General features: G+C 50.9%; 1 long non-coding RNA gene across 2 annotated transcripts; it reads right to left on the reverse strand.

Annotated features, from left to right (window-relative positions):
• Window positions 1–4,504: 4,504 nt before the first annotated feature.
• On the reverse strand, window positions 4,505–16,663 carry LOC123589372. 2 transcript variants are annotated; one of them, XR_006708287.1, is made up of 6 exons: window positions 16,498–16,663; window positions 12,586–12,730; window positions 11,961–12,098; window positions 6,044–6,169; window positions 5,470–5,730; window positions 4,505–5,147 (listed from the first exon to the last, which is right to left on the reverse strand). It is a non-coding gene; the product is annotated as an uncharacterized LOC123589372 (long non-coding RNA). The 2 variants fall into 2 exon arrangements; XR_006708286.1 differs by having other exon boundaries at window positions 4,505–5,385.
• Window positions 16,664–18,924: the final 2,261 nt, after the last annotated feature.

The raw sequence follows: 18,924 nt of genomic DNA on the forward strand, positions 1-18,924 counted from the left end.
ATTAACGAACCCAAGCCGGGGACCGTGGGATCCCCTGATCTGCGGCCAAGTGGAACAGAAGTGTGTGGGTGACCGGAGGCCCCGCTGTCAGAAATTGTCCCCTGAAGCAGCGGGTCTCCTGGGACTCAGAGCCCAGCTGTGGGAAGGGGTTAGGTGCTTAGTAAGCACTCAATAAATGTGTGTTCGGTGGCTTTTGTGTTGCCCCAAAGTTGACTTTGTTCAGACCCAAGACGTAAAAGCATGTCTAGCATGCTGCCTCACAGCATTCCTGCCCTGAGGAAGGGGACCCTCCCCTTCTGCCGGGGGTAGGGGTGGCTTAGAGAGTATTCCTGTCAACACCTTTCGCGGCTCTTGTTTGTTTCGTCTGCAAGGCAAGGGGGTCAGGCAGGGCCCAGACCCCCACGGGGAGAGGGTGGGGTGGCCGGTTGGGAGGGGCCGCCGGGCCTCAGGCCAACGACGGGCCCCATCTTCTCCTGACCTGACCTGTGCCTCCCCCAAGCTACCCCAGTCCGCCAGGTCACGTACTCCCCAGCCTACGCCAGCCGGCCCGTGGGGCCCCCTGGGCACTGATCCCAGGCCTGCCCTGCCCTGTGCCAGGGGACGGTGGTGAGCTCTGAAAGAAACGACGGCACCCACGGCAGGAAACACACCGCAGGCCCTGCGGCTGGGGCACAGCGAGCCCAGGCCGAGCCTACAGGATGGAGACGGGGAGGGACCGCGGGGCTCAGAGTCCTAGCGTGATGCAGACGGGAACCAGAGAAAAGTCAGGGACGCTTGAGGTAGCCTGTCGCACAGAGCTCTTCGGGAAGAGTGGGCTCCAAGGCAGAGGCTGGCCCTGCTCCACCCTCTGCAGGGACCAGCTGGTGACTCGGGCCCTCTCAGCCCTGACTCCCACAGGCCACGGGGACGGCGCCCTCCATCCCTAAGGCGGGTGGCGGGAAACAGGTGGACAGTGGAGGTCCTCAGAGGGCAAGTTGGGCATGCTGCAGAGGGGTTCGGGGCTCCAGGGACAGGGTCCCTCTGACTCCCCCAGCACGGCTCCGGCCAGGCCACCCCCGGCAGGCGTTAGAAGCCAAGGGGACCCTCGGGTCACCTGAGAACGCCTGGCCTGTGACCGTCAATGCTCCTCCCAGGTGTCCTCGGTCCCACACCAGGGGGAAGCAGTGCCTCCCCATAGGCTCCTGGAGCCTTTGGCCATCGTGGGCGCACCGAGCGAACAGGGGAAATGACCGGGGTCCTGGTTTCTGTCCCCTAGCGGGTGGCTGGATGTGGCCAGGCCTGGTTGAGCGTGAGGGCCAACCCTTGGGTCTCACGCTGGCGACCATTTGGGGTACTTCTCCTATCATCTTATCCCAAAGGTACCAGAGCTCAGCCCTGTGGGGAGGACACCCCACGTCGTCTTTCTTCCTACACACTCGACTCTCCCAGACCCCCGGGACCTGCCAGGGCCACGGGTCAACCTTACATCCCGAAGGGGTAACCCGGACAAGAGACCAGGGTGCTGACTGTCCAGGAGCCCACCGGGCTGCTGCGGACCGGTCCCTGTGTGTGGGGGGGTGTCAGTGGAGGTCCCATGATCCACCTGGCCTCTGGCTTACAAGTTGCCTCTGCAGGCCTGGGGATGTTCACACCCCCCACAGGACTCTTTGCGGGGGACCCACCGCCTCCCAGGCTCCCCAGCCGCGGGCCCCTCACCGCCCCCCAGGGCCCAAATACACCAGGAACCACCACAGGCTCCTCTCCATCCAGCCCACATCTTTGCTCCGCGGGGGCCGAGGCCTCGGCAGCAGGCAGGAGCTGAGGGGAGGGCCACCTCCCGGCCTGGCCTCCCCCCGTGGCCGTCCTGCCCAGGGATGGAGACCATTCTCCTGGGGTCAGCTTCCTGTCCCCCTGACCAATCTGGGGAAACTGTCCTCCGAAAACCTCCAGTGGCTGCCAGCCTGGCCCCCCCGCCTTCTGTACCCCACACTGTGCAGCCCGAGGCCTGGCCCAGGGCCCCCTCTTCTCTGTCCCTGGGTCATCTGAGGACACCCACCAGTGGCCCCCTGACCCCTCTTCCCTGTTCACCAGGCAGTTTCATCTGGTTTCTCATCACCCTGATACCCCTCCCCCACCTTGGGGTGCCCAGCAGGACCCACAGACGGCAGGCTGAAGGGGGGTGGGGGGGGGCCGGGCCACTCCAGGACTGCTGGGCGCAGAAAGGAGCAGCTTAACCACTGCCATTCCCTGCCCAACTCCCCCCACCCCCAGCCAATTCAAAGGCACGCATTCCTGGACGTCCCAGATGCTCCTGGTCCTCACCTTTTGTTCCCTGTCGCCCCCTCAGAAGGAAGGTCTGATGTCTGCATGTGGAACGTTTCCCTAACCCACCTCGGCCTCCCTTGGCTAAGCTGGCTGTCCTGTCCTGACCACAGACGCGCTGTGGGACCCCACATCTCGACGGAGCCGGTTCCCTGCCAGTCCCTGCCTCATCCTGGAAGGGAAGTCCCGCCCTCACCCCACAGGCTCCCGCAGGCTCTGGCTGCACCAGACCTGGAAGCAGACCCACTCGCGAGTGGGCATTGCTCCCTCCTCCCTCCTGCGGCTTATTGGAGAAGCTATGGTTTTGCTCAACCCATGTGACACTTTTCTGAGGTCATCGTGGTCCTGATTTCGTTTCATTTCTCCACCTGCTCTGAAATGAAAGCAGTTTAAAGGTTCCTAGTTTGTGAGACGAGTAAGGATTCCATCCGAGGGTGAGGGAGAGAGCCAGAGAGCTAGCCCCGGTGCAGCTGGGAGAGCAGGGGTGGCGCTGAAGGCAGTTCTGAGCTCACTGTGTAAATACAGCCTCAGGTCCGGCCGGCGTCCAGTCCTGCCCCCCAGTCTGCAGCCCGCACCCCGTACTCATTATAATCTCTGCAGCCAATGTTTTTGGCCAAAGACCCTTTCCTTGGGAGCTTGCAGCTGGAGCCTTTGGTCCTGGGAGACTTCCTGGAGGAGGTGACACTGTGCCTGGGAGGGCAGGCACTGAAATGCCCTTTTGCAACGACCATCATTTGTTATTTACAAGACCTGGAGGTTCTACAGCAACCCTGGGGCCACACAGTGAGGTAGCTGGGGTTGGGGGTGGGGAGAGAGGAAGAGAGAGGAGAGAGAGGAGAGAGAGACAGAGAGAGTGCACAAGAGCCCACTCACGGACAGGCCCGGGGTTCTGCTTTTATTGGGATCAGGGATGCGGGCCCAGGGTTTTGCAGGCTCACTCTTTATTGCTGAATTTAAAACCTAAGAACAGGAATGTAAAGCTTCAGAAGAGAGAGAAAAAAAAAGTGGCCCAAATGGTCAGCTATAGAAGTCTACTGAACTCTCTAAAACAGCAGAGTGGGGGGGTGGCCTGGCCCTTTTCCTAGGGTGGCTGGCAATGTGTTCTTGTGAGATAGCCTTCTTTGAAATGGACGCCTTGGCGATCAAAGTTCAAGATGGGCACCTGCGTCAGAAAAAAGAGAAAGGAAACCGCGGCGGGGGGGGGGGGGGGGCGGCCGGGGGGGGGGGAGGGGACGGGGGGCTTACGCTGCACCCACCCTGTTGATGCCTCCGTCAGAGGACAGGGCACACTGTCATCCAGAAAGTACACTTCTCAACAGGATTACGGTAACAAATCCTATAAATATTGAGGTGGGAGGAGAGTCTGGACTCCAGTTTGTAGTCGTCGTCCCAGACTTGAAGGGTCCAGCTAGGAAAATAGGTCGGTCATCTCAGGGGCCAGCTCAGGGAATCTGTTCAAGGATTTGGGTAACGCCATGAAATATTTTAACGTTTTGGGCCATCTAGTGTCGGGGGCAACCCGATCCGGTGGGGGCCTGCAGAAGAGGCCGTCAAAGAATTCACCTGAGGTGGAAAAAAGGACATAGAAGTTTCCTGCGTGCACTGCAGGGGAGCAGTGGGCAGGGCTGCAGAGAGCACCGCTGTCAGCCAGGAGGGGGGAGGGGGGCTGCAGGAAAGGGGGAAGGTGAGGAGGGACAGAAACAGGCGGAATTTTCCTTTTTTGGCACCTGGAACTGGGTGTAAGTAATCCACTGGTCAGCTAGGGCTTACGGATATTTCGAGGTGGATCGCCTAATGCGCCGGTCTGTCTTCAGTCAGGGGGTCACTGTGGGCCCTCCTTCCTCACTCAGGCTTCCCTCTCTCAAGCTGGTGGCCTGCAAGGGGCCTGTACCTGGCGTCAGTGAGTTTGAACCCGTCTGGAGCCGGCAGGTTGCTCCAGATCTCATCCAACCGGTCTTCGTCCTGAGGACAGGTCAGGTCAGGTCAGAGTCGTGTCTCATTTCAGGAGGTGCTGACGCAGGCGGACTCCCAAGGTCAGGCCTCCAGCCCCTGCCCCCCAGCTATGGGGGTACATTCCAAGACCCCCCGCGTAGATGCCTGAAACTGGAGACAATAGCAAACCCTACATATACCATGCTTTTCCTAGGCATAGATGCTTCCGATAAAATTCATAAGTCGGGCACGGTAAGAAATCAACAATAACTAATAATAAAACAACTGTAATAGAATAAAACAATCATAATGACAGTAATAACATAATTTGACCATAAATTTCATATTAAAAATAAGCAAGGGTCTTAAAATAAAAAAACATTATAATATCTGCATTACACATGATAGAACAATAGTAGTTCAAAGCATAACAAGGCCTGTATGAAACTGGCCCCTCTCTCTCAGAATGCCTCATTGGCCTATACTCACCCTACGTCTTGTGACGGCGTCACATGACGCAGCGGAGGTTAAAGACTGGGGCCGACAACAACGCCGTTCCTGAGCTCTGAGTGCCGCCACGTGGAGGGAATAACTAGGGCACATCTAGGGCTCAAAATGTCCTCGGGTGAGGGGAGGGCGGGCAGCGGCAACCTGGCAGACGTGCCTGGTCTGTGGCGTGAACGTCTCTGGTGACCGTCCTGAGGGGCCCACCGGCAACAGGCACGAAGACTGTCCCCCCGCGAGCTGCTGTGGTGGTCCCTCCGAAGTTTGGATCGAGTCACCCCACTTGGGCCTGCCCGGTTGTGGGATGGGCGGTTTTAGGTCTCAAGGATCCCAGGTCAGTGGGCGGGAGAAACGCTGGAAGTTTGGAGTTGTAGCCGACTACTGGAAGAAACTAGAATTCAGGATCTAGCCTAGGTGAAGACAAACATCAAAGATAATCCGCGGTGCTAGAATATACCTGTGAAGGTGTGTTACTGAAGCAGACCTGTTTGTCTGTAATCGCCCCGATCTGTGGCAAGGACAACCGCAGCAAGACTATTTTGTTTGCAAATTCGGTCTAGTTGCAATAAACTTGGCTCTCTTGTTTATGTGACTGCAGCAAGAATAGGGACTGACCATCCAGGCTCTTTCAAGTCTGCTTTCTTGGAACTTTTCATAAGGAATCTCAGATGGAACTCTGAAAAGCCTCTCCAGGCTAAGAAGCCAAGCCAACACCTCCCTGTCCGATCTTACCTAGAATACCTATAAATTTGGGGGGCAGTCCCTCTTCGTGAGGTTCCTGGGCCTGTCAGGAGGCAATCTTCCTGACTCACACGATAAGGCTGTTGGGAACCCCAGCAAGGTTATCAGGCTGATTTTTCCAAGGGTTGGTTCCATACAGTCACTCTTTGTTCCTTAGCGCTGTCTGGTCATATCTCAGTCTATGCGTGTCGTTCTCAGATATGATATTCTAGCCAAAGCCTTGGTAATATGACCAGTGTTTCCAATAGTGTCCTGTCGCACGGAGAACAGATTCTTTTTTTTTTTTTTTTTTTTTTTTTCAACGTTTATTTATTTTTGGGACAGAGAGAGACAGAGCATGAACGGGGGAGGGGCAGAGAGAGAGGGAGACACAGAATCGGAAACAGGCTCCAGGCTCTGAGCCATCAGCCCAGAGCCTGACGCGGGGCTCGAACTCACGGACTGCGAGATCGTGACCTGGCTGAAGTCGGACGCTCAACCGACTGCGCCACCCAGGCGCCCCCGGAGAACAGATTCTTATTGGACTTACACAAATGCATTGCTATGAAAATATAAGCATACTTACTGGGAGTTTCCAAAGTCTGGAGGGATGAGGTAGGGAGAAAACGTAGTTGCTTTATCTTTGTTTACAAAGGTAGACTTCACAGACTGCCGTGAGTCATAGCTGGTTTAAGACAAAGTTTCCTTGAATCTGGAGAACAAGAGAGTAAAGAACCAGCAACGTTTCAAACAAAAGTCATAAAAACGTGTAAGGATCCTCATCGGGTCTGTCAGTCCCCTGAAATTAATCCTTGTTCATCTTGCTCTTTTGTCAGGTTTTACAAATCTAGTTTTGCTTTCGAGTTCTGTAAATTCTTTCGCAGTTGAGTGATGCGATCTGAGAGTTCTCAGAAACCTGTATTCTAAAGCACTTGTCAGTCCTTGCTATGAATTTCTATGCAGACAGAACAGTTTTCCAAAAGCATCAGAGTACAGCAGTAACTGTCTGTAAATGACAAAAGACTTAAAGATGGACATGGTTAGAAAGCTGATGGAAGTTTATTACAACGCAGCTGACAAGGAAATCTGGTTATTTTGGGAACACACAACATTTTAAGGTGATACCTGGAATAATGACTGATAATATTACATATCAGATTTTTTGCAGCTTCAGATAATTTCTGGAACACTTATATTAATAACGTATACCCATACAAGGATATTAAGAAAGAAGTTACAGCATTATCTCTTATTTGAAAATGCTTCCCATGTAATATAACGTATCAAGTAAGACTAGTTTAAATTAAAAGAATTTTTAATGTTTGTTTATTTTTGAGAAAGAGAGAGCGAGCGTGCATGAGCAGGGAAGGGGCAGAGCGGGAGACACAGAATGCAAAGCAGGCTCTGGGCTCCGAGCTGTCAGCGCAGCGTCCGATGCCGGGCTTGAACCCATAAATTGTGAGATCACGACCTGAGCCCAAGTCTGACGCTTTATCAACTCAGTCACCCAGGTGACCCTGCCCCCTCCAAGCCTATTTTTACAGCACTTATAATAGTGATTCTGGTTTTCTCCTTTTTCATTTTGAAATAATGAGCTTCACTTTAGGACAAAATTACTTTGGGGAAGCCAGGTTGGCTTGGTCAGTGGAGCATGAGACTCTCGGTCTCGGGGTCATAAGTTCGAGCCCCATGTTGGATGTAGAGATTATTAAAAATGGGACAAAATTACTTTCTTTTTACTTATTATTTCTAGTAGTTTAAATTGTATATATTAATTAGAACGATTAATCTTTACAAAACTTATTTTCTAGTGAAAACTAAGAAGTAAGCAATTGTGAACTGCTACACAGCATTCTCTAGGTTGTCAAATGTATGATATTTCTTAATTCCTAAAAACATAACATTTCCTCATAATGCAATTTTTTCCAATTAAACTGCAGAGGCGTCAACCCATAATTACGGGGAGTGCCCTGTGAAGAGTAATTCTTTGGACTCAGGGTCCAATGGGGTCTCCTGAGGGGCACCCGGGGGGCTCAGTCGGTTGAGCATCTGACTCTCGAGTTCGGCTCAGGTCACGATCCCAGGGGAGTGGGATCGAGCCCCGTGTCTGGCTCTGCGCTGAGCATGGAGTCTGCTTAAGATGGTCTCTCTCTCTCTCTCTCTCTCTCTCTCTGCCCCTCTCCCCTGCTTGTGCACTCTCTCTCTAAAATAAAAATTAAAAATAAAATAGTACTAGTCAATACTACTAGTGAACATTAAAACTAGTGCATTAAAAAAATGAGGCCTCTTGCGGGTTGGAAATAAAGAGGGGATCGTTTGGTCACCACGGCATAGAAACTATAAACCCATCGGACCATGCCAAATTTGCACAGGAGACGGGCCTCATCTCGATGTTTGCTGTTGCCTGTGGGCCTTGGCAGAGATCTCGGCACGGGCACGGTGCCAGGCAACAAATATCCCGGTGAAGAGGCGGAGGCCCAGGTAGGAGTCTCCGTGGCTCCGGGGGCCTTCGCCTTCCCTTTCCCTCTGTCTCCTCCCGAGAGGCCTTGATAACCCTGTCAGCGTTTCCCTCGGCGGCAGGGAAGCCAGAACATTTTGGATGGTGTCACCGTGAGACCTCCTTGTAGGCCACTCTCCTTTCCAGGGCGTCCCAAGAGACCTCCCCGGGATCGGGGTCTGCCTCCACTGGCATGCTATGTGCAGGCTCTTTGGGAAAAGCCCCAGGCCTCTGGGCTGCTACACCAAGGCTTGGCATGCTGGCATGCACGGCACTGAACGATGCCTGGAAGCTTCTGCGGGGTTTGCACCTATCGAGGAGCTGGTATATTAGGATGTGCTGGCACCAGAGGTTCAGAGCATTCACATCTGTCCGTTAATTTTTGTAGTGGTATCATACCAGGAATAGGACCCACATCAGGGGATGAACAGTGACAGCAGTGAGTGAAGCAGTGACAGAGAGACCATGGCCTTCGTTGTATTTTCCCTCTGGTGGCACCACAGGTTTCTGGTTACGAGGCTATTTGACTCCTCTGGGTGAGGACACGCGGTTAGGGCACGACCCGCTGACTCAGTGGTCACTGGCATATGTCTCCTGTCCCGCTCACCCATGGGCATCTTTTCCTTGGGCCTTCAGCCCAGAGCCTCTCCGCGGGCAGGGACGCCAGCCTGGCGATCCAATCTGCCCGCCTCCGTTCCCCTTGGCCTTGAGAGGTGCAGAACCCTCACACACATTAATAGCCAACTAAGGCCTTTATAATTAGTGGTCTAACGAGATGATTAGACCGCATGGCCTCGATCACACCGCTCCAGGGAGGCCCGCGGATAATTATGGCGGCTGTGACCTCTTGGGTCAGATACCGCAGGCAACACACAACAGAGGCGACACGCAGAAGCGCAGAGCAGCGTGCGAGGCTGCCCGTGAGCAGTGCTGCTTCCCCAGGCGGTGTTCCCGAGTCAGGTAGGGGTGAGTGAGCAAGCTGCGCTCCCCTCAGCTAACCGCAAGGGCAGTCACGCAACCCTGCCGGCGACGCTGGCCGCTCTGTGTGTGGTCAGAGCCTGTCAGTCACCGGTGTCCCAACTGGCCCAGCCCTGTGGCTCTTACTATGACTGCAAGACACCCTTTGGCAATAACCATCAGGAAACTATGAAAAAAATAATAATAATAAAGGTTTATTACGTCAGGACCAGAAAATTATATAACATACCTGGGGCCAGGCAGTGAGGTCTCTGGGAAGCAGGGACAGAGAGCCCGAGCATGGGAGGGCAGGCTCACAGGCCTAGGGTTCTGCTCTGGTTGGGGTCCAGGGTGGGGGCCTAGGGTTTCATGAGCTCACTCTTTATTGCTAAATTTAAAACATAAGAGCAGGAGGGACGCCTGGGGGGCTCAGTTGGTTGAGCATCTCTGTTTGGCTCAGGCCATGGTCTCACAGTTCATGAGTTCGAGCCCTGCATCGGGCTCTGTGCTGACAGCTTAGAGCCTGCCTGGGATTCTCTCTCTTTCCCTCTCTCTCTGCCTCTCCCCGATCACGCTCTTTCTTTCTCTCTCTTTTTTTTTTTTTTACACTCTTTCTTTCTCAAATAAATAAACTTAAAAAAAAAAAAAAAAAGTAAGAGTAGGAATTTAAAGCTGTGGGGGTGGACAAGGGCCCAAGTGGTCAGTTACTGAAATCGACCAAACACTTTAGAATTTAGAACAAAGGAGCCCCAGCTGGGGGAGGTGGCCTGGCTCTTTAGTGTGGCTGGCAATGTGTTTGAGAAAGCCATATATATATATATATATATATATATATATATATATTTTTTTTTTTTTTTTTTTTTTTTTTTTTTTTTTTTCAGCGGATGCCTCTTTGAAACGGATGCTTGGCCAATCAAATTAAGTCAGGCATCTGCATTACCAAACCAAACACAATGTTCAGGGCCTACACTTCAGAAGCATTTAGGTTTTCCCCATCTTTTTGTATTACAAAATTGCACCAACACTGTATTTGTAAGAATGTCTCTGCTGAACCTTCACCCTGTGGGCGACCCTCCAGCAAGCAGCTCCCCGTGTGGCTCTGGTGCTCCGCAGTGCAGGGCTAAGGTGATGCCAGGTGGGGGGAGACCACTTTACATTTTCTTACTATATCCATACCCGTATCCGCATCCGTATCCATATCTATCTATTTTTTACGTTGTGGAGATAAGCTTAGGAATCCCCCGGGCTTAAACCAATGGGTTAACAAGGCATAAAGAAATACAAAGTCATAAAATGCTCACACCTGAGTTTGGGTAAACCAGATTAGCACTCCAAGGGGGGTGCAAAGATACTCCGAGAATAGGGAAGCACAAAGGTGCCAGGATTAGGGAGATGCAATGCACCCCAAAATAGAGAGGGGGTGCAGAGCCCCCAAAATAGAGAGAGAGAGGCAAAGGCCTGAAATAGAAATGGCACAAAGGTGCCCAATACACAGGAATAACAAGATTAGATATTCAGGGTGAAAGCACCCCAAATTTACTACTATAACAGAAAGCTGCTTTTATAGGAGAATAGGGCCAGGTTAGGTAAATGGTGAATTGGACTTTGGATCACTGCGCTTCAGGCAAAGCAGCCCAGAGCGGAGATGGTTAACCAAAGAAAAGGTGCCTTATTAACCCTGAGGTTATTCCCCCTATCTGTCACCTCCCCTAGGCTGGCAAAGATAAACAGGCACAGAGCCTCCTGTCTGCTGTTAACCACCATCTACCCATCTGACCGGTGCCCTGATTTTGTTTTATATTGACCCAAACCCCAAACCCCGTATATCTTTAAAAACCCCCTTTTCGCTCATGTCCACAAGTTAACGTTCACACCCATGTGTGAACACACCCATTGTCTGTACACACCCATCACGTTTGCAAGCCTTCTGATCTGAATAAATATGGGGCAAGGACCCTTATTCGGGGCTCTTGTCTTTTTCCCAGACGTTAGCCATCTCTCGTTTGAATCCTGTGTCCGCTCTTTTGCTGGCCAAAAGAGAACTTTAGACTTAGAGTTTACGACTATATATATATATAATATACTATATATACACTATATAGTATATATATATTACTATACTGTATGTATACTATATAATATATATATTACATATATTATATATATAACCTATATTTATATATATAGTTCTATGTACAGTTCCATATATTATAGTTATATATATAGTTCTATATATAGGATATATATATGATATATATAGTTCTACAAATATATTTATGATATATATATAGTACTATATATATGATATGCATATACAAACTATAGTTAACTATCTAGACAGATATACACACATACACACACACATACATGCCTCTTTTGTAAGGTTTCTTTTATTTTTAAGTAATCTCTACACCCACAACCCTGAGATCAAGAGTCACATGCTCTACTAACTGAGCTAGCCAGGCACCCCTCTAATTTTATAATTCTTTTTTAAGTAGGGTTCGGGCCTAGGGTGGAGCCCAACGTGGGGCTTGAACTCATGACCTGAGGTGACACCAAGTGTTGGACACTTAACTGACTGAGCCACGTAGGCACCCCTAATTTTATAATTTTTTATGTTTATTTATTTTTGAGAGAGAGAGAGAGAGAGAACAAGTGGGGAAGGGGCAGAGAGAGAGGGAATCCCAAGCAGGCTCTGTGCTGATCGCATGGAGCCTGATGTGGGGCTTGAACTCATGATCTGTGAGATCACGACCTGAGCAGAGATCAAGAGTCGGATGCGTGAGTGACTAAGCCACCCAGGCGCCCCTAATTTTGTAATTTTTAAGTGACAGGATTTCATTGGTTGATCTTTTACTTTTCGGTGGTTTTCTTGTTTTTCCCAGTGTTTTTAAATAAAAAGATGCCAAGCCTGGTGGTCATAATTCATCTGAATTTTCATAAAACAATCCTAAGAAAATAAAGTTACTGCTTTTAAAGCTGTAGAAATTTCTGAATCATAGAGAGCATCCACCCCAGGAAGGAGTGGGGGGTAGGGGAACATACTGACCTGGGCCAGGACGCGCTGTACGAAGGCTGCTGTGTTGTGTGTGGCCAAGGAGGCAATGCTCCCAAACGCTGTAGACCAGGACGGTCCCTGTGGCCTTTCCTCACCAGGTTCCTTTCTAGTGTCTTACTTCTCCCGGTCCTGGGCGCAGGAACAGAGTCACAGTCCAGGGGCTTGGATCTGAGGCATCTTTGGGGCCCCCGTGCCGCTGAGAGGCTGCTCAGGCAAACAGTCTGCCGAGAGCCTGGCCTGCCCGTCCTGTGCTGAGGCTGCTAGTGCTGGCCAGGCCACACAGCCCAGCTGGGGCCTGGAAGCTACAAGGCCTGGCCAGGAAGGTGCTTGCGGGCCTGTGGGACGAGCTGGGCTGCAGCTGAGGCCTCCAGCTCAAAAGGAGACACCGGAGACCCTCCCAAGTGGTTGGGGGCACTGTATCAGCCCCGGGAGCTAGCCTTCTGCTGGGGTCTGGTGTCCCTCTGGAGGACAGGGTGTGATTCTTTTCCAGACATCCCCCCTTGGCCACTTCTGATTGGTAGGTGCCTATTTGTTTGTGTCCTGCACGGCTGGAACAGGAGCTCCAGGGCCCCAGGTCCAGGACTCAAGGGGTGGAAATGCGAGTGGCCCCACTCACCCCTGTCCCAGCGGCCACCAACATTGTTTCCGCCTCTCAGGCTCCGCTGGTCCGGCGGCCTCAGCTCCAGAGGAAAGGGTGCATCCACGGCGCTGCGACAAGGCCACGAAACAGGAGGCTGAAGGCACAGGCCAGGCCCGTCCACCTGGAGAACAAGCAGAGGCAGGGTGCAAGCTGATTCTTAGAGTGGACGGAAAAGCAGCTACAAAAAAGGCTGGTCTGGGAGGCTCTAGCAAGCAGTTTCAGGTTTTATCCTGAAAGCATTGGGAAAGTTTTAAGCATTTTATTTATTTTCTTTTCCCCCCATGTTTACTTACTTAGAGAGAGAGAGAGAAAAAAAAGTGCACAGGGAGGGGAAGGGCAGAGAGAGGGGGAAAGAGAGACTCCCAATCAGGTTAGGTGCTGTCTGTGCAGAGCCCGACGTGGGGCTCGATCTCTTGAACCGTGAGATCATGACCTGAGCTGAAACTGAGGGTTGGACACTCAACTGACTGAGCCACCCAGGTGCCCCTTAAGCATTTTAGAAGGTTGCGTTTAAGGACTATTACTCTAACAAGCTAGACGCTGAAGTGTTAAACAGTATCCGTCTCTGGAGGATGGAACTGCCTGTGCTCATTTCTCTGTTTATCTGTGTTTTCTCATGTGTCCTCCAGTGACGGTGGCTGACAGATATGTATCAGTGTCCTGAAGCCGCCATAACACACTGCCACACACTGGGAGGCCTACAACAGCATGGATTCATTCTTGCCCAGTCTAGAAGCCACAAGTCCTAAATCAAGGTGCTGCGGGGCTTTGCTCCTCCAGAGGCGGCTTCTCTGCCTTTCCCAGCTTTTGGCGGCTGCTAGCACTCCTTAGCTTGTGACCATACCCCCCAATCTCTGCCTTCATCTTCTCATGGCCTTCTCCCAGCGTCTGTCTCTTCTACTTAGGATGACACCGGTCACTGGATTTCGGGTCTACCCTAAATGCATGATAATTTTGTATGGAGACCCTTAACTACATCTGCCAAGTCCCTTATTCCAAATAAGGTTACATTCTGAGGTTTTGAATGGACATGAAGTTTGGGGCGGGGGACACTAGTCAACCCACTACACTGTGGGACACAAAATTTCAAAGGAAAATTTAAAAATCCCTCTGGAGGACCCCTGAAAGCTGGAGGGGAAGCCTGGAGGCCGGGAGCCTAAAGAGGAGGCATTGCTGGAGTCCAGGCCCGCCTGTGGGCATCAGCGGTGGGAAGGACAGAGGGCAGCATCCTGGGAAAGCTGTGCAAGCCAAGTCAGTAAGACTCTGGGCTGCTGGCTTTCTGGCTTGGATGAAGGTGCTACTTACCCAGATGGGAATGACAAGATGAGCAGTTTCGGGAGGAAGAGCCATGAGAAAACCTCCATGAGCCGGGTATTGCCTCCCAGCATGACCAAGAGCGACTCCTCTCTGAAGGAGTCCTAAAACTAAAGAATCGGTGGAACAGGAGTTTGTGCCTTCCTGCTACGGTCCACTTTTCTAATTGTCACATATGCCTAACTGTGCCACTTTGCAAAGGGTGGACCATAAACCTAACACACACATTGCAGAATGTATGGCTTTGTGCATCCTGCTAGTTTAGCCACGTTGTAAATTTCGATAAAGGAAGACTGCAATGTTCAAGCTCATTCATGATGAGTGACATGCCAACTAAAGCCACACTGGCATAAGCTGGATTTCATCAAAATTAAAAACCTTCAGGGGCACCTGGGTGGCTCAGTTGGTTGAGCATCCGACTACGGCTCAGGTCACGATATCACGGTCCATGGGTTCGAGCCCCAGGTCGAACTCTGTGCTGACAGCTCAGAGCCTGGAGCCTGCTTAGAATTCTGTGTCCCCCTCTCTCTCTACCTCTCCCCCGCTCGTGCTATGTCTTTCAAAAATAAAACGTTAAAAAAATTTTAAAAACTTCATGCATGGAAAGGACACTATCAAAACACAAAAATCAACCCATAGAATGGGAGGATATAGTCACAAATCAGGTATCTGATAAGTAATCGATACCAATAATATATAGAGAACTCTTGTAACTCAGGAACAAGAAAACGAACCCAATAAAAAAATGGACGAAGGACCCAAACAGACAATCCTCCAAGGAAGATCCTCAAATGAACAAAAAACACATGACAAGAGGCTCAATGTCATCAGAGAAAGGCTAATGAAAGATACAACGAGGGGCGCCTGGGTGGCTCAGTCGGTTGGCCATCTGACTCTTGATTTCAGCTCAGGTCATGATCTCACGGTATGTGGGTTCGAGCCCCATGTTGGGCTCTTTGCTGACACTGAGGAGCCTGCTTGGGATTGTCTCTATTTCCCTCTCCACTTGCCTCTCTCTCTGTGTCTCAAAATAAGTGAATAAACTTAAATTAAAGAAGAGATACGAGATTGCACTTCACACCCGCTAGCATCGCTGAAGTCACAGGGACAGACAAGTGCTGGCGAGGCCGTGGAGAAACGAATGCTCGCGCACCGCTGCTGGGGACGCAAAATGGTGTGGCCCCAGGGGGACACAGCGTGGCGCTTCCTCAAAGAGCTTAAACATGGAGTTACAGGTGACCCGGCAATTCTAATCCTGGGTGCACACCTGAGAAATAAAAACAGACGTGTACACAGAAAGCTGTACGCCAACATTCACAGCGGCACCGTTCACAACAGCCCAAATGTGGAAACTCAAACGTCCACCGGGGAACGAACGGACAAACAAAAGGTGGGATGTACATTCAACGGAATACATTCGACCGTGAAAGAGAAGGAAGCTCTGACACATGCTACTACATACAGAAACCTCGAAAACATGGCGTTCAGTGCAATAAGCCAGGCATAAAAGGAGAGAGAGTGTGTGATTCCACGCATAGGGGACCTAGAAGAGGCAAATTTATAGACACAGAAAACAGAGTAAAGGTCACTGGGCTGGGAGAAGGAGGAAGAAGGAGTTATTGTTCACGGGGACAGTTCGGGCGATGAAAAGGGTCTGGAAAGGGATGGTGGTGATGGTGGCAAAACACTGTGAATATACTTAACGCGACTGAACGGCCTGTGAATAGTTAAAAGGGTACATTTCAGGGTGTGTACATTTTGCCACTACACTGAATTCCACCTCTCACTTACCAGGTTAGCAGAAATTGGGAAATACAGCAACCCACTCTGTTGGCGAGGCTGTGGGAAAGCAGGCCTTCTCATATTTTGCTTGTGGGAGGAATCTGTCATTACCAACAAAACTCCATGCCTTTACCTTTCGCCTTAGCAATCCTGCTTCTAGAAATTTCTCTTGTAGGTACACCCTCAACAATACAAAAATACCTCTGACTTGCTTACTCATGGCAGCTGGGCGTGTAATGATAAAATATTAGAAACAATTTAGATGCTCATACATAAATGAGTGATTGAATCGAAGTCCATCCACACATCTCTGGAAGTTGACGTGGAATGATTTCCAGGCCATATTGCTAAGTGAACAACAGGAAGTGTGAAAAAGTATGTAGAGCGTGCAACTTTGCGTGTGAAAGAAGGGGAATTCAGAAAATACACATTTGGGGCGCCTGGGTGGCGCAGTCGGTTAAGCGTCCGACTTCACCCAGGTCACGATCTCGCAGTCCGTGAGTTTGAGCCCCGCGTCGGGCTCTGGGCTGATGGCTCAGAACCTGGAGCCTGTTTCCGATTCTGTGTCTCCCTCTCTCTCTGCCCCTCCCCCGTTCATGCTCTGTCTCTCTCTGTCCCAAAAATAAATAAATAAAAACGTTGAAAAAAAATACACATTTGCCTCCTCACCTGAGCAAACAGTAACCTAGGAAAGAAAAACCTAAGAGGACTGAGGTTGATTCCAGAAGGTAGTTGGCAGGAACTGCACGGGGTGGGGAGGGAATGAGAGAGAAGCCATTTCTCTGAACATACCTTTTGGTATTGCCTTTTGGAATCAAGTTATTGCTTCGAGTACTCAAAAAAAAAGAAAATAGATCAAACCTTCAAGGAAGAGGAATCTTCAAGGGAGGAAAAGTCCTAAAATGTAATACATACAGAAACAAATGAATCAAAAGCATTATTTCAAATGAATAACACAAACACACTCAAGGGTGAGGAAAAAAACAATAACATAAGCAACTTTTGAATATAGTATTCAGAGCATATGCCCCTAAGCTAAAGACAAAAAGAACTCCACACAAATATTTAACTCTAATCGGTAGGCTCCTCACCGCTCCAGACATAGATGAACAAATCTGAAGCTACTTTTTGGAATTCTAGGAAATTGAACAAATCAATCAATCGATGGGTGAATCGGGAGCCACGTTCTCAGGGCTGGAGAATACAGTTACAAACACCGGTGTGGGGGGGGGGGGAGGTCGGGTGAGGAGGAGGAGAGGAGAGAAAAACCCTGCAGCATTAGGTTGGAATTAGAGACATAAACTCCGGGGTGTGCACATCTTATCCATTTCCCAGCTTTGTTTTGCAAGAAGGCCCAGAAGTAATGATGCCACACGAAGTCTAAGTACGCCTACAACCCTTATCTTGGTTTGTGGACACATTTTTCTCTGTTTCCACCAGATACTTCTTCTTTTTCCTTTTTGAAAACTACCAGGGGAAAACTAGAAATTTTACAGCAGAGAAACCACATTGACCACTTCTTCCAACACATGAATCAAAGTCAGCGTTGGCAGTAATGGAACTCTTGGGAAGAATGTCCCTCTTCACATTGGGTACTGAGGACACAGCATTCGTTTCCATGTTTTTCCCACCCAAAGCACGTAACCTGAATCTAAACATGATGAAACATCAGACAGACCCAACTTGCGGCACATTCTACAAAATAAATGGCCTGTACTCTCCAAAAGTGACAATGTCATGAGTTACAAACGAAGAATTAGGAACTGTTCCAGATTAGTTTAAAAAAGACAGGACAGGGGCGCCTGGGTGGCGCAGTCGGTTAAGCGTCCGACTTCAGCCAGGTCACGATCTTGCGGTCCGTGAGTTCGAGCCCGGCGTCGGGCTCTGGGCGGATGGCTCAGAGCCTGGAGCCTGTTTCCCATTCTGTGTCTCCCTCTCTCTCTCTGCCCCTCCCCCGTTCATGCTCTCTCTCTGTCCAAAAATAAATAAAAACGTTGAAAAAAAATTTTTTTTTTTAAATAAAAAAGACAGGACAACTGAACGCAATGGATACATAGTTTTGAATTTCCTGTTGCTATCAAGGATTTGTTGGAACAATGGACAACGTTTCAATAAGGCCTGTAAATTACCGTAGTGTGTCAGTCTTATCTTCCTGATTTTGAAATCTGTACTGTGGATGTCAGGGAATTCACCGTTCTTCCCACAGGAAAAGGAGAAGAACTCTCACCCATGGGGTTGTCATGAGCGTCAAATGCAGAACTTGGCCCCAAACAGTAGGTAAATACAGGGAAGGATAATTATGGTAGGAACGAGTCTCAGGGGAAGCGGTGGGTTTTAAGATACCACCACCCTACACCCTCAACTTCAGAAACACCAGCTCGGGCCCAGAAAGACTGTTCCCTAGGCTACTCAGAGGTGCTTCCGCTCACGGGAGCATTACCCACAGGTGCCGGGTTCCAGGCAGCGGGTTTAGAACAGCGCCCGGGGCCACCGCTCCCACCCGAAACCGCGGGGCTTCCTGGTCCAGCTCCTGAGACGGGTATTTGGTAAAATCAAATACAAAGCCCCAAAGTCAAAGGGGAGGCAGTTGATTACGGGACCTCGGGACCTCGTGAGGTTGCGAGACGCCCCCCCCCCCCCCCAACCGAGGTAGGGGCGCGGCCAAGGGCGAGCCCAAGGTCGACTAGCAGGTGGTGGTCGGAGAGGCTCAGCGGCTTTCAGCTGTGCTGGGAGAGCGGGACCCCTCCTCGGGTTGCAAACGCGGACTTTAAAAAGGTAACAGGAGGCACTCTGCAGAGGGGTGAAGAATTTGAGGGTGTTTGTAACGTTGTTGCCCTGCCACGTTTAACGTGTCCCGGGTTCTGTAGAAAACGGCATCGGTGCCCGGCCGCCTTACCCGGAGGAACTAGTACGAAAAGTATCCCCCAAGGCAGCCAGCCGGCCCGGTTCAGCACTATCTGCAGCGGTGGAAGCTGCCAACCCCCTCGGCCAGCTGCCGTGGCTTTTGCCTCAGGCCCTGGGCCTGACGCCGGGCTCTGAAGTTAGGCGTGTACCCGCCGCCTGGGGTCTGCGGGGGCTTCTCCCGGGTGCGGAAGGCCGGGTGCGACGCTGCCGCGGGCTCGCCGCGCGAGGCCCGTGGCCACAGTGAAGCAGTTAGGTCGCTGGGCTCGGACCATCAACTCCAAACATGGGGAGACAAAATGGCGGCCGTGCCTCGGG

The sequence above is a fragment of the Leopardus geoffroyi genome, chromosome E3, assembly GCF_018350155.1.
Source record: "Leopardus geoffroyi isolate Oge1 chromosome E3, O.geoffroyi_Oge1_pat1.0, whole genome shotgun sequence".
NCBI lineage: Eukaryota > Metazoa > Chordata > Mammalia > Carnivora > Felidae > Leopardus > Leopardus geoffroyi.